The sequence below is a fragment of the Microcebus murinus genome, chromosome 25 (assembly GCF_040939455.1).
Source record: "Microcebus murinus isolate Inina chromosome 25, M.murinus_Inina_mat1.0, whole genome shotgun sequence".
NCBI classification, from domain to species: domain Eukaryota; kingdom Metazoa; phylum Chordata; class Mammalia; order Primates; family Cheirogaleidae; genus Microcebus; species Microcebus murinus.
The window spans coordinates 24713768-24726507 of record NC_134128.1 but is presented as its reverse complement, the minus strand read 5'-3'; the positions used below and the strand labels follow the sequence as shown (position 1 = coordinate 24726507).

Here is a 12740-nt window from a genome sequence, read left to right as displayed (position 1 = left end):
TGAGCACATCTTAACTAAACTTCTGAAAACTGAAGGAAAGCAAGAGAAACATTAAAAGCAGCCACAGAAGTACAGCATTCTGTTTGGGAGGAACACAAACGTGGTTGCAAATGGGTTTCTTATCTCCAATAAAATAAACAGACAGGAAAGAGGGTGACATGTTGGGGACAGTCAGACTGATAAAAATCAGCATATAAAATAGAATCATGTGTGAAGTGTTTTTGATGAAAACAGAAAGACCCTGTCTCCCAAAGTAAACATACAGCAGTGAGGTGGGGGAGGAGTGTGCACGGGGTCTGGCTGGCTGTCTCGGGGACTGACCAGTGGTTCTCTGTCACAGTGGATCAGCGTGTCCTCTGTACCTTACTCCTTGGAGAAGCCTATGTTCAATTCGAAGTGAGTTCCATTTTACTAATTTTCCAATCATCTCTTTAGAGTCTGCAAAGCATGATCCTAAATTTGAAGACCATTTCTGGGTGTCCTTTGCATTTGTCTTTGCTTTTCAGACTTGATCGTCGTGCATAAAGATGACATTGTCTTCTACAATAAAATTCACTTAGTCTTTTTATTGTTACTTTTATGAGGCGCAACTTATAGTTACTAGATTATGTTAAAGATTGATAACGTGTGTAAACTACCACGGACAATCCTTAAATGTTACAATAATCAACTTAAGAAAAATAAAACAATAAAACTTTAGGCAGTACCCGATGAGTGAAAATCATATTTCAGAATATATATTTGACTCTTTTGCCAGCCGCATTAAGTGTGGTGCATCCAGCAGATACTTGATAAATCATTATTGAATAAATTTATAACATGGTAAAGCCTTACCTTCACCACAGATTAATGTTGGTTGATCCAAAAGCCAGTGAAAGGATAACAAAGCAATAAAGAGTGGGTAAATGTTTTAAAATAGAATTATAAAAGTGAGGGAAAATTGAGATTATTTTACTTTTATTTTATTTTTTTTTTTTGAGACAGAGTCTCACTCTCTTGCCCAGGCTAGAGTGCCATGGCATCAGCCTAGCTCACAGCAACCTCAAACTCCTGGGCTCAGTGATCCTTCTGCCTCAGCCTCCGAGTAGCTGGGACTACAGGCATGTGCCACCATATCCGGCTAATTTTTTCTATATATTTTTAGTTGGCCAATTAATTTGGTTTTATTTTTTGTAGAGATGGGGATCTCACTCTTGCTCAGGCTGGTTTTGAACTCCTGACCTTGAGTGATCCGCACACCTCAGCCTCCCAGAGTGCTAGGATTACAGGCATGAGCCACCACGCCGGACCAAGAGATTATTTTACTTTAGTAAAGAAAAGCTCTGGAATCACTTTGAAAGAGTCTTCAAACCTATAAAGATTAATGTCACCATTGAAGAGTATCTGTAATATTAATAGATAGAGATTATTTTCCTGCATGAAGTCTTTTTTATAGACATTGAGGCCAGAGGCCACACGGAAGACATCGTGAGAGGACAGACTCCATGTGTGATGTGATGGGCAGAGGTGAGTCCTGGTGCCAGTTTTGGAGTGGACAGTTCTGTCCAAACTCAGACTCAGTGACAAAACCCTACTTCATGTTGTCCACTTTTTGCCGTAGCCTTCTTTGGAGACAAGGGTCCTGCTCAACCCTCGTGGAGGCTCTGCCTGCCAGCCCAGGAGGCTGCATGTTTGGGGCACTGCCCTGGACTGATGGACAGTGGTGGCTGGTGTATAAGGACTGACGCTCTCATCACATGCAGACTATTCTGAAAGAGTGTTCTCTGTGCTTCTCAGAGTTCATGTGGAACGGGCTCACTTTTCTCAAGATCAGATATGTTTAAATGCACTCTTAAATTGGATTTTTTGCTGGGCTTCTCAATCTCACTCACTCACTCTTGCTCATGGGATAAGCCACTGCCCAAATTACTCTACCTGAACCAAAGTCCTTATTTCAATGACTTTGCTTTCAGGGGAGTCCAAATGTCATATCTACTGACTTGGGGAAAATAAGAAAAAAAAAAACCATACAGTGACATTGTTGTTAGTGGTATTAATCTAACTACTATGTATCCCAATATTTTAGATTTTAACCAGACAGGCTAATTCTTGCCTCAATTTCTTACTCAATTTCTCTCAACCGATAGGCTCAAGTAGGAACATTGTCAGATGATTTATACATGGTGCTGAGATCCTAAGTTTAATATTAGGTCAGGAGAAGACAGAATAACATATGCTTTTTAAGTGTACGCAAGTGGGAAAAAATAACAACTATCTGAAAGTGATAAAAATTATAAATGTGTGTGTTCAGCTGTAAAACCATTGAAACATGGGTCACAGTTCTGATGTTTCTGCAAAAATACAAAGAATAACATTTCTATCAAATTAAAAAGTAAAAGCCAATAAATGCCATAATGAATTTTTATAATTCAGTTGATGTCATCACTTCCACCAAGATAGTATAGGAAGAAACCTACACCATTTCTCAGAATCAGCCCACAGCCTCTCCAACATTGTTGGTTTGCTATCCCTGTGTCAGAACTCTAAGTGACTGTCTAAATTACATCCTGACAGCTTGAGTATGGACCATCCCTAGCCAAGCAGAAGAATTTTCTTCTTCTTCTTGAGACAGGGTCTTGGTCAGTCACCCAGGCTAGAGTGCAGTGGTGCAACCCTAGCTCACTGCAGCCTCCAACTCCTGGGCTCAAGTGATCCTCCTGCCTCAGCCTCCTGAGTAGCTGGGACTATGGTGGGCACCACTACACCTGGCTAATTAAAAAAAATTGTTTTTGGAGACAGGGTCTTTCTGTTTGTTGCCCAGGCTGGTCTTAAACCCTGGCCTCAAGCTTTTCTTCTGCCTTGTCCTCCCAAAGTGCTGGGATTACAGGTGTGAGCCACCGCACCTGGCTTCTTCTTCTCTCTTTTTAATTTTTTAATGTGGGAGTGGGTTTTAGTTGAGTAAAATAGGATTAAATTTGGCAGAGTATCATACTCTTGCTTAAATATTCCTACTCATTGGAAAAAAGTAATCCGTATTTGGATTTGAGCAGAAAGGTTTCACATGGCATGTGTACTGGGAGGTGGGAAATTATAAACAGCATCAGCTCTTCAAAAACTGGGATCAAGATGCTGTCATCCACTACACCAGGGGCTCCGAGCCTCCCACTCATGTTCCCAAGACTGGAGAGAACATAGATTCACGTCTCTCCGCCCCCAACTTCCCAAGGTTGCTCTTCCATAAATGCAAACAGGCTTTGGTAAAGCTACTTGCTTCCTATGGTTGATTACTGCTGATTATTTGGAAGATAAACATTGTAGAGTGAGGAAATTCATCTGGCTATTTAAGGAATGTAATTGTCTTTAGACAGGCCCTCCGGGGACAGATTAGACAGACCACAGGGGAAGAAGTTGGGACAAACCAGGACAAAGGACAGAGGGGACCCCTGGAGACACTGCTAGGCTAAGAAAAAGGATTATATAGCAGAAATCAAGGAGTAATAAATATTAAATTAAATATTACCAATTTGAGTTATAAAATTAATATTATTTATATTACACAGTAATTTTAAAATAGCTTCAAATAAACTGTGCATCATGTGAGAAGACATGCCTACTGTATGCATGTAATTTACTATTAATTATGTGTAGCTTGAGTTTAAAACATACAGTCATAGTAACCAAGAAAATGACCCAAAGCAGTTCTTTGTGTATGATTCACAGTATCAAAAGTAATTCATTTTATTTTTGGTTAAAGTGAAAAGAATGACTACATAAGAGATCATTTTCTACAATTTAACAATAAAATAAAGACAATGCTTTATTAGTATTCAGCCCTTCCAAACATTCAGAGCTAGCTTTATAATTGAATTTTCACACTTTCTCATTAACCTGTTTGTAACAGAATTTTCACACTTTCTCATTAACCTGCTATTACTAAGTGAGACCAGTATAACTTCACAGAGCTAAATTAAACTATGCATAGCTGAATAAGTCAAATGAATACAGATGAAGTTAATAATCTAAATTTCAATAAAAAATATAATTATTTAAAAAAATAAATGTACAAGGAACAATTTTAAATGACCATTACCAAGTCTGATATCCAATATGGCTTTTTTGCGATCCTATTTAAAATATGTTTTGCATACATTTGGAGCTAGTTTTTCCAGCAGTTGTACCACTTATAGAAGGAGTTTCTTTGGTAAAATGGCAATTTATGTAAAATCTTTTCTTTACTATTTATTATTTCCAAAAGGAAAATGACTTCTACATAAAATAGATGTAATATTTGTTTAACAAATAAGCCACATGTAAATTAAATTTAACAATTACTTTTGATTGCAAGGTTGTGCCGATCACCTTGGTAGGTGGTAGAAATAGCAACAGACAGCCTTCAGGCTTAATGATTCCTTTTGAAAAAAGGTAAAAATATTTTGGAAACCACAAATCTCATTAAACTTTTTATGAACTTAATTTATAATAAGAATAAATCAGGCTGAGGCAAGTGCAGGGATGTGCCCCAGGTCAGAGTCAGACAGGGTATTGGGCCCGTCTCCGTGCAGGGGGGGCAGCTCTCTGGAGCTTCTCTTCCTACCTCCACATCTCACACTGCATCGCCCAGGTAGGAAGATACTTCTCTTCCTACCTCCACATCTCACACTGCATCGCCCAGAGAGCAGAGGCTAAAGATAACTGTTTCTCATTGCTGTTTCTGGACAGTTGAAAGGGTCAGGAGCATATTGTACTGACAGGTGTTTTCATTTTTTTCCTTATTTTTGTTATTGTGCTACAAATATAGAACAACACAGGAGAAACAGTGGGCAGACAACAGACCCCTGCCTCAGCCCCTCACCCCCTGACATAGCGCTTCCAGAATTTTCTTATAATAGCAAACGATGACTATATACCGTGATTTTACACAAATATATGTCAATTATGAGAATACTTATAGTTTCCTGCTATGAAATGCAAGGATTAGACTCAGCTGTACCATCCCCTTAACACTTTCCTTTCAATTTGAGGTGGTTATTAATTTAGTTTTTCCCTGATTACCTCCTATTCTCTGCCACTTAGAATTTTGTCTTTATGTCATCAAGTATATTCATTTCCATATTTGATTTTACATGATCTGTATTTATACATCATGTGATTCTCAAAGATACAAACTTTCCAAATGCATAGACCATGGTAATTACGTAAATATCATTCAGCACAGGGCTGAATTCGGGGCTATGACCATCATTTCTTTCTTCACGGTTCCTCTGTCAAGAACCTTGCGAACCCCAGGTGAACACACCCAGCATCTGCAAATCCACTGTTTGCTCGGAACCACGCCCACATAGTTGCTCTCATATGGACTGAGTTTCTCCTACGGCTTTCTTTCTCCACAACATTGTACTTGTAACATTTGGATTGCGTTTGTTGACCTTGGAAGAGGAATCGTGTTTAGTTTTAATTCCAGATGTCACCGTCCTGAGCTTTGTTTCATCGACTCAATTCCATTTGGCTGCTTGGAGATGTCCTTCTCAGGTGGCGGACTAACTCTTCCAGCCCATTACCTGGCAGGTGCACAGCCAGCAATCAGGGGCTTCCTTTTACTGGTCTCTCAGTAGTTTCTACTATTTTTTTCATCCTGTTGTTTTGCTGAGTGAATACTAGATAATGGTCTGCAAAGTGGTGCATGAAAGGAAGTGTCTTATTCCACAAGTGTCAAAATACCTCACCTAGGGATACTTGGCTCGCTATAAACTTTTAGGTCCATGTTTCCCGCAGGCACCGTGAGCGCAAGCCACAGGGCAATGCTCGACTCCCGCCTTTGGAGAGCCTCTACTTGTGATGAGTGAACAGAATTACTCTTCCTGCCTGACAAAAACATGCATTTGCAAAAATCCAGATCCTAACCAACACCACAGAGGGTACTCATTAGCTGTTTGCTTCGGGCAGTAAATTAAATGGGCAGTGAGCTTATTTCTGAATTGTGTACTTCTGATCCTATTAGTGGGAACATCACAAAGGTGAAAGTCTGCTTAGAGGCAGATTTAATCTAATGATTCATCTCTGAAAATGTGGACATGCTTTTTACTGCTATTGTTAACATTAAGGTCATCTATTGACCTTAATTGACAAGCTGTTCTGAGTGCTAAGTGATCGATAATGACTATGCATAACACATAGTGCAATAAATGTGTCACTTGAACTTTCAGAGATTATAAAATGAGGGCTGGCCTCTCATTTTAGAAACAAATATTTTCTGAGTCCCCAACAGGTGCTAGGCATTGAATGAAAACAAAGGAGCATGTGTTGCTCTTCATGAGTTTACAATGTAGGAAAAAATAGAGAAGCTCAGAAAATTATTAGATGAGAGAGTAGATGAGGATTAGCCAGTTCTGTAGGGCCTGGCAAACTTAGAAATTCTTATCTTCCTTGGACTACATCATACCATAACATTATTTTAGTTTTTCACAATGAGACGGAAATTGCAGGAAAACAAAGTGCAGAGGTTGAAGAGTTTCTTGTACTTTCAGATCAAAAGCCAACCAATATCCAGATATCTGTAAATAAACTTCAAGCAGGAAAGTGGCAACACTGCATAGCTGTGGCAGATCCCCAAACCCCAGTGGTATGAGGACCACACAGCCCAGTTCCCAATCTTCAGCTGGGAAGGATAGAATGATCTGCATTTATGAATAAAGAGGGGCTTTCTTAGAATTCCTGGAAGTGAAAAAAAAGGAATCACATGCATGGGATACAATTCTGCTGCCCATTCACCTATCAACAGCCCATTTCTGAGACACATGGGTGGATGCCCGGTTCTCCACAGCAGGGGCTTTGCTGAAAGGCCAGGCATCAACAGTTACAAATTCTTAAAGAAAAGAGCAGCTAACCTCCACATTTTTTAGTATTGAGTCAGTAAACAAATATTCCTTTGCATGCAAAAACTTAACACAGACTGACAAACAAAACACAGAATAAAAGTTGAGAGTCAGGAGAGGAGACAATGTCATGGTGAACAAAGAGGACATCCCCCTATGGTGGGAATGCAATCCATTTAAATCCAGGTCTAAGACAAGAAAGCCATAGAGAAAGAAAGGCATGTTCCAAAACTTGACGACCTAAAAATAATGTCATATTTCTGACTTCTGAGATTCTGTTAAATGTCTAAAACCAGGGTGCATGCCACCTACTCAAGGGTATGTCCTTCAGCCTCAAACTGCATTTTTAATCCATTTCACCTGCTTTCCCTCAAGTAGGTGCAAGATGAGGATACCCACAAGAATTTTCAGTACTTGTTGGAGTGAGGACCTCAGCTTTGTTAGCTCATAGCAAGTTCAGAACTGTGTCCCACACAGCTCCAGAATCTTATTTGATTTTTTTCTTTGTCTTCTGTCCTTTGGAAATGTATGGTATTAGATAACTAATTGTCCTACTGGGGGATTGACCCCATTCTCCTATTATATGGGTCTTAAAATTCATTTCATGTGTATTCCCTTGGTGATTGGCTGGGATGAAGAGAAGGAGGAGGGATTCTGTGATCCAATTTCATGGAGCCATAGTGCTTGAAAGCTGAATATATGCTATATAATTTAAAACATCAATAAATGGTAGAGGAATATTACCTGGATGTATTAAATTCCCTAAAGGAAAGAAAAGCAAATACAACCTATTCCACTAGCAAAAAAGTTGCAATGCAAAACAGCAAGAAAGCAAAAAAATAAAAAATTAGATTAATCCAACAAATAAAACCAAACCACATGCTTTCTAAATATAACACATCAAAAGCAAAGTGGAAAAGTTAGAGTAATGTGATGGTCACAAACTCTATTATGTGAATGAAGTAAAAAAAAGATGGAACAGAACAGAAAATGTTTTGACACTTAATAATGAACAAAATATAATTGAAAATAAAATAAGCAGAAAGAAGAGAGTCATATTTTATTATGGAGTATATAATCCACAAATTGACATATGACAGGCATGAATTTTCCTGTGCTGATACCTTGGGTACAAGAGACACAAAATATTACAATATAATATAGGAGCAATTTACAGGAAAACAAAACTCAGAAAAAAATAGTATTCCTGGATTTAAAAAGAAAATAGATCTTTCAGCAAGGAACAAACAAGCATCATAAGCAAAAAACAATAATAGAATATCAAAGTAAAAAAATAAGTTTTGAATATTAGTTATCAGAATGTACCCAACACAAAATGAATTCACCTGTCATTAAAGGATCTGTGAACTGTTTACTAAAATAAATTCTCATTAAACCAAAAAGGAAAAATAACCTGGCTGTTAGAATAGCCCAGTCAACAGGAAATTAACCAAAGAAAATGACAATTAAAACAACAAAACACTTATGTCAGTTCCTTTTTGTTCTGGCCACCTTGTTTCTAAAATGGGGTGATCCTGAGAGAAGCTCTGACCTGACTCCAGAGCCCACTACCAGAGACTCCTGCGATTGCATCCTGCACGCTGACCCTGGCTCCTCACCAATGAAGTTTTGCTGTAGCCTACCTGATCTCTCTCTAGTCTAGCTACTTTATGGGCTAGAAAAAATCTGATACAAATGAATGAAAAGATTTTAATGCTAGCAGATAGCTCCTGAGTACTTGGAGCTGTTCTGATACCTGTTTTACAGAAGTAATCTACTCTGCCATTATTCTCAGCCATTGTGAGTTGATAACCAGTCACAGATGCAGAAAAAGGCATACAAAAGGCTGCTACTTCTTATTTCATTAGTCTTTCACTGCAGGCAAAATGAAGGCACTAAATGTTAAGTTAATTGTTTCTTTGCTGCTATACTTCCCCGGGGTGCATTATGTCATCATTAACACTGATATATGAAGATAGGCACTTTATGATGGTTGCCAACTACAAAACACTGATGCATTTTTATTCTTACCAACTACAAAAATAAGTTTGGCTCAGTTCCCTGAGCTTGAGATAGCTCTGAGGACTCTCCTCTCGTGAACATCCTTCCGCCTGCAGGAAAAACTTGCTCATATCAGAGCTTCCACCCTATTTCACTGAAGACCAAGTAGTATTTATTTGTGTTAAAAGAATAACAGGAAGTTCCACTTATGGAAGAGTGGCAAGAGGCACCCTGTGGATCTGTTTCTAGTGAAGTAATGAAAAACAAAGGAACAATATTTTACACCAGAAAACATTCACTTACTGTATTTTACACTAGAAAACATTCACTAAATGTGAAAGAAAGAAGTAAGGGAGTGATAGAGGAAGACGAAGGCATGCACAATATAGGCAACAAGTAAAAGGGCAGATCTAAATAGATTATATCATATTAAAGGTAAATGGATTAAACAATCCATTCAAAATGCATGTGTTGTAAAACAAGATTAAAAAGCTACAGCAGATTAACAACACAAATACTTTGAAAGCAAAAGCCTAGACAAAGATACATAATGCAAAATAGTGACTACAAGAAATCTGAAGTGGTTATACTAATATCATATAAAAAGATTTTAAAACAAAAAAATAAAATATTACTAGATACATAGGCAGACATTTTATAGTGACAAAACTCAATCCATCAGAAAAATGTAACCTTTATGAACATATATGCATGTAACAACAGAGCCCGAAATACATGAAGCAAAGATTGACAGAACTGTGGGGAGAGACAGATATTTCAGGAATAAAAATGGGAGACTTCAATACCCTCCTTCCAATAGTGAATAGGACAACCAAGCAGAAGACCAGGAAACAGAAGGAAACCAAGGAAACAGAAAACTTGAACAAAACTGAAAGCCACCTAAGTGCAATGGACATCTACTGAACATGTCATCAGACAGCAGAATTCACACTCTTCAGGGAACATTCACCAGGATAGAAAATACACTGGGACATAAAGACAAGTCTTAATATTCTCAAAAGAATTAAAATCATACAAAGTATGTCTTCAACCACAATCGAATGAAATTAGAAATTAATAACAAAGACATTTGGGAATGCACACAATCTGGAAATTAAACAATGCATTCTTAAATAACAAAAAGGTTAAGGAAAAAAGTCACAAGCAATCTTAGAAAATACATTGAGATTAATAAAAATGAGGACGTAACATACCAAAACTTATTTTATGCAGCAAAAAAAAAAAAAAAAAAAAAAAAAGCTTGGATGGGAATCTACAGCTGTGTCTACCTTAAAAAAGAGGAAAGATCACAATTCAATAACCTAACCTGCCATCTCTGTCACTGGATAAAGTGGAACAAACTAATTTCAAAGCAAGCCGAAGGAAGGAAATACTGAAGATTAGAGAAAAAATTGATGAAGCAGAAAATGGAAAAACAATAATAAATAAATAAAACCAAAAGTTTGTCCTAAGAAAAGATCAACAAAATTGACAAATTAATAGCTAGAATGACCAAGTAAAATAAAAGAGAAGATTCAAATTACTAAAATCAGGAATCAAAGAGGGGGCATCACCACCAAAATTAGAGAAATAAAAAGTATTAGAAGGGATTACCATAGTAACTGTATGCCAGAAAAAAATAACTTAGATGGAATGGATAAATTATTGGAAAACCACAAATTACCAAAATTGACTCAAAGAAAAGTAGAAAATCTGAACAGACCTACAACAGAAAACGTATGCCTACACAAAACGTGTACACAATTATTCATAACATTATTATTCACAATAGCCTAGTAAACACAATAAACAAGTAAACAATGAACTACCCATAAGAACAAGTAGTGAACACTCTTCAAATCATCCTATAAGGCTAGCATTACACTAAAACCAAACCTAACAAAGACATCACAAGAAAAGAAAACAGGCCAGGGGTGGTGGCTAACACCTGTGATCCCAGCACTTTGGGAGGCTGAGGCAGGAGGATTGCTTGAGGCCAGGAGTTTGAGACCAGCTTCAGCAATATAACCTGGCCTCATCTCTACAAAAATAATAACAATAAAAATTATCTGGGCATGGTGGCATGTGCCTGTCATCCCAGCTGCCCAGGAGACTGAGGCAGGAGGGTTGTTCAAGCCCAGGAGTCTGAGGTTATGATGAGGCAACTGCACTCTAGCCCAGGCAATAGAGCAAGACCCTGTTTCAAAAAAAAAAAAAAAGGAAAAAAATAAAAATAACGCCCTCCCAAAACTATAAATCAACATCTCTCTTAAATATAGATGCAAAAACCCTCAACAAAAACCAACATGCTAGAAACAGAATACAGCAACACTGTGACCAAATGGAATTTATCCCAAGAATGCCAGTGTGGCATAACAACAGAAAATCAATGAATATAATACTCCGTGGACATAGAGTAACGGGCAAAAGTCATATGATCATCTCAATAAGATGCAAGAAAAAGCATCTGACAAAATTCAACAATCTTTCATGATTAAAAACTCAACAAACTAAGAATAGAAAGGAATTTCTTCAACTTGGTAAGGGCATCAATAAACAAAACAAAACACCTCAACAAAACTAACTTCATAAGTGATTGAGAGCTTGAAGGCTTTCCACATAAATAAGAAACAAACAAAAAAAAAAACTTTGTCTGCTGTCATCATTCAACACTGTGTTGGATGTTCTAACCAGGGCAATTAGATCACAAAATAAAATAAGTGATCCAGGTTAGATAGGAATAAGTAGAATTATCTCTCTTTGCCAATAACATAATTTTCTACATCAGAAAATAATCAAGTAATCTACTAAAAATTATTAGAACAAAAAGAATTTCACCGAAGTTGTAAAATGTAAGCTAAATGTACAAATATCAATTTTATTTCTACACACTAAAAACAATTGGAAAATAAAATTAAGAATACAATTTCATTGATAATAGTGTTAAAAAGCCAAAAATATTTATGAATAAATGTAAAAAAATGAAATTCAATGTAATGCTTACTCTTACTTGCTAAAAAACATTGTTGACTTAAAAAAAACACTAAATAAACCGAGAGACATTCCATGTCGGTGGATCAGAAGACTTAAAATTGTTAAGAGAGTGGTAATCTCCAAATTGATCTATAGATTCAGTGCAATCTCTAGAAAAACCCTACCTGGCTTCTTTGAACAAATTGGCAAATTGCTTCTAAATCAATATGGAAAATCAAAGAACACAGCGTAGTCAAAATAACTTTTTAAAAGAAGGATACACATTTCCCAATATGGAAATTTACTAAAATGCTACAGTAACCAAAGGGTACTGACACAAAGATAAGCATATAGAGTAACAGAAGATAATGGAGAATCCAGAAACAAATCTTCACATTTACAGTTAATTGATTTTTGACAAAGGCACCAACACTATTAAATGAGAAGAGTCTTTAACAAATGGTTCTGGGACAACTGGATATCCACATATGAAAAATGAGGCTGGAAGCCTACCTCACACTACAAAATAAACCAAAATGGCTTAAAGCATCTGAGAAGTTTCTAGAACATAATTTATAATTTATAGAACTATAATAGGGGTGGGAATATATATATATATATATCAACAACTGTATCCCAGGGGTGCTTGTGCTGGCTAACAAATGTATGATGGTTTCAGTCCATTTGTGCTTCTATCACAAAATACAACTGATTGAGTGGCTTAAACAACAGACACTTATTGCTCACAGTTCTGGAGGCTGAAAGACCAAGATCAGGATGCCAGAGGGTTTGGGTCTGGTGAGTGGCCCAATTCCTGGTTCATAGATGGAAACTTCTCATTTCCTTCTCACAGGTGAAGCAGCTTCCTGGGACCCCTTTTGTTAGGGCACAAATCCCATTCATGACCTAATCACC

At 37.2% G+C, this 12740-nt stretch overlaps 1 long non-coding RNA gene across 1 annotated transcript in view; it reads right to left on the bottom strand.

Annotated features, from left to right (window-relative positions):
- Positions 1-12695, bottom strand: part of LOC105861458 (uncharacterized) — a 188210-nt gene extending 175515 nt beyond the window's left edge. Inside the window, exon 1 of the long non-coding RNA XR_012914922.1 lies at positions 12573-12695. This is a non-coding gene — a long non-coding RNA (uncharacterized LOC105861458). The remainder of the gene's footprint in view (positions 1-12572) is intronic.
- Positions 12696-12740: the final 45 nt, after the last annotated feature.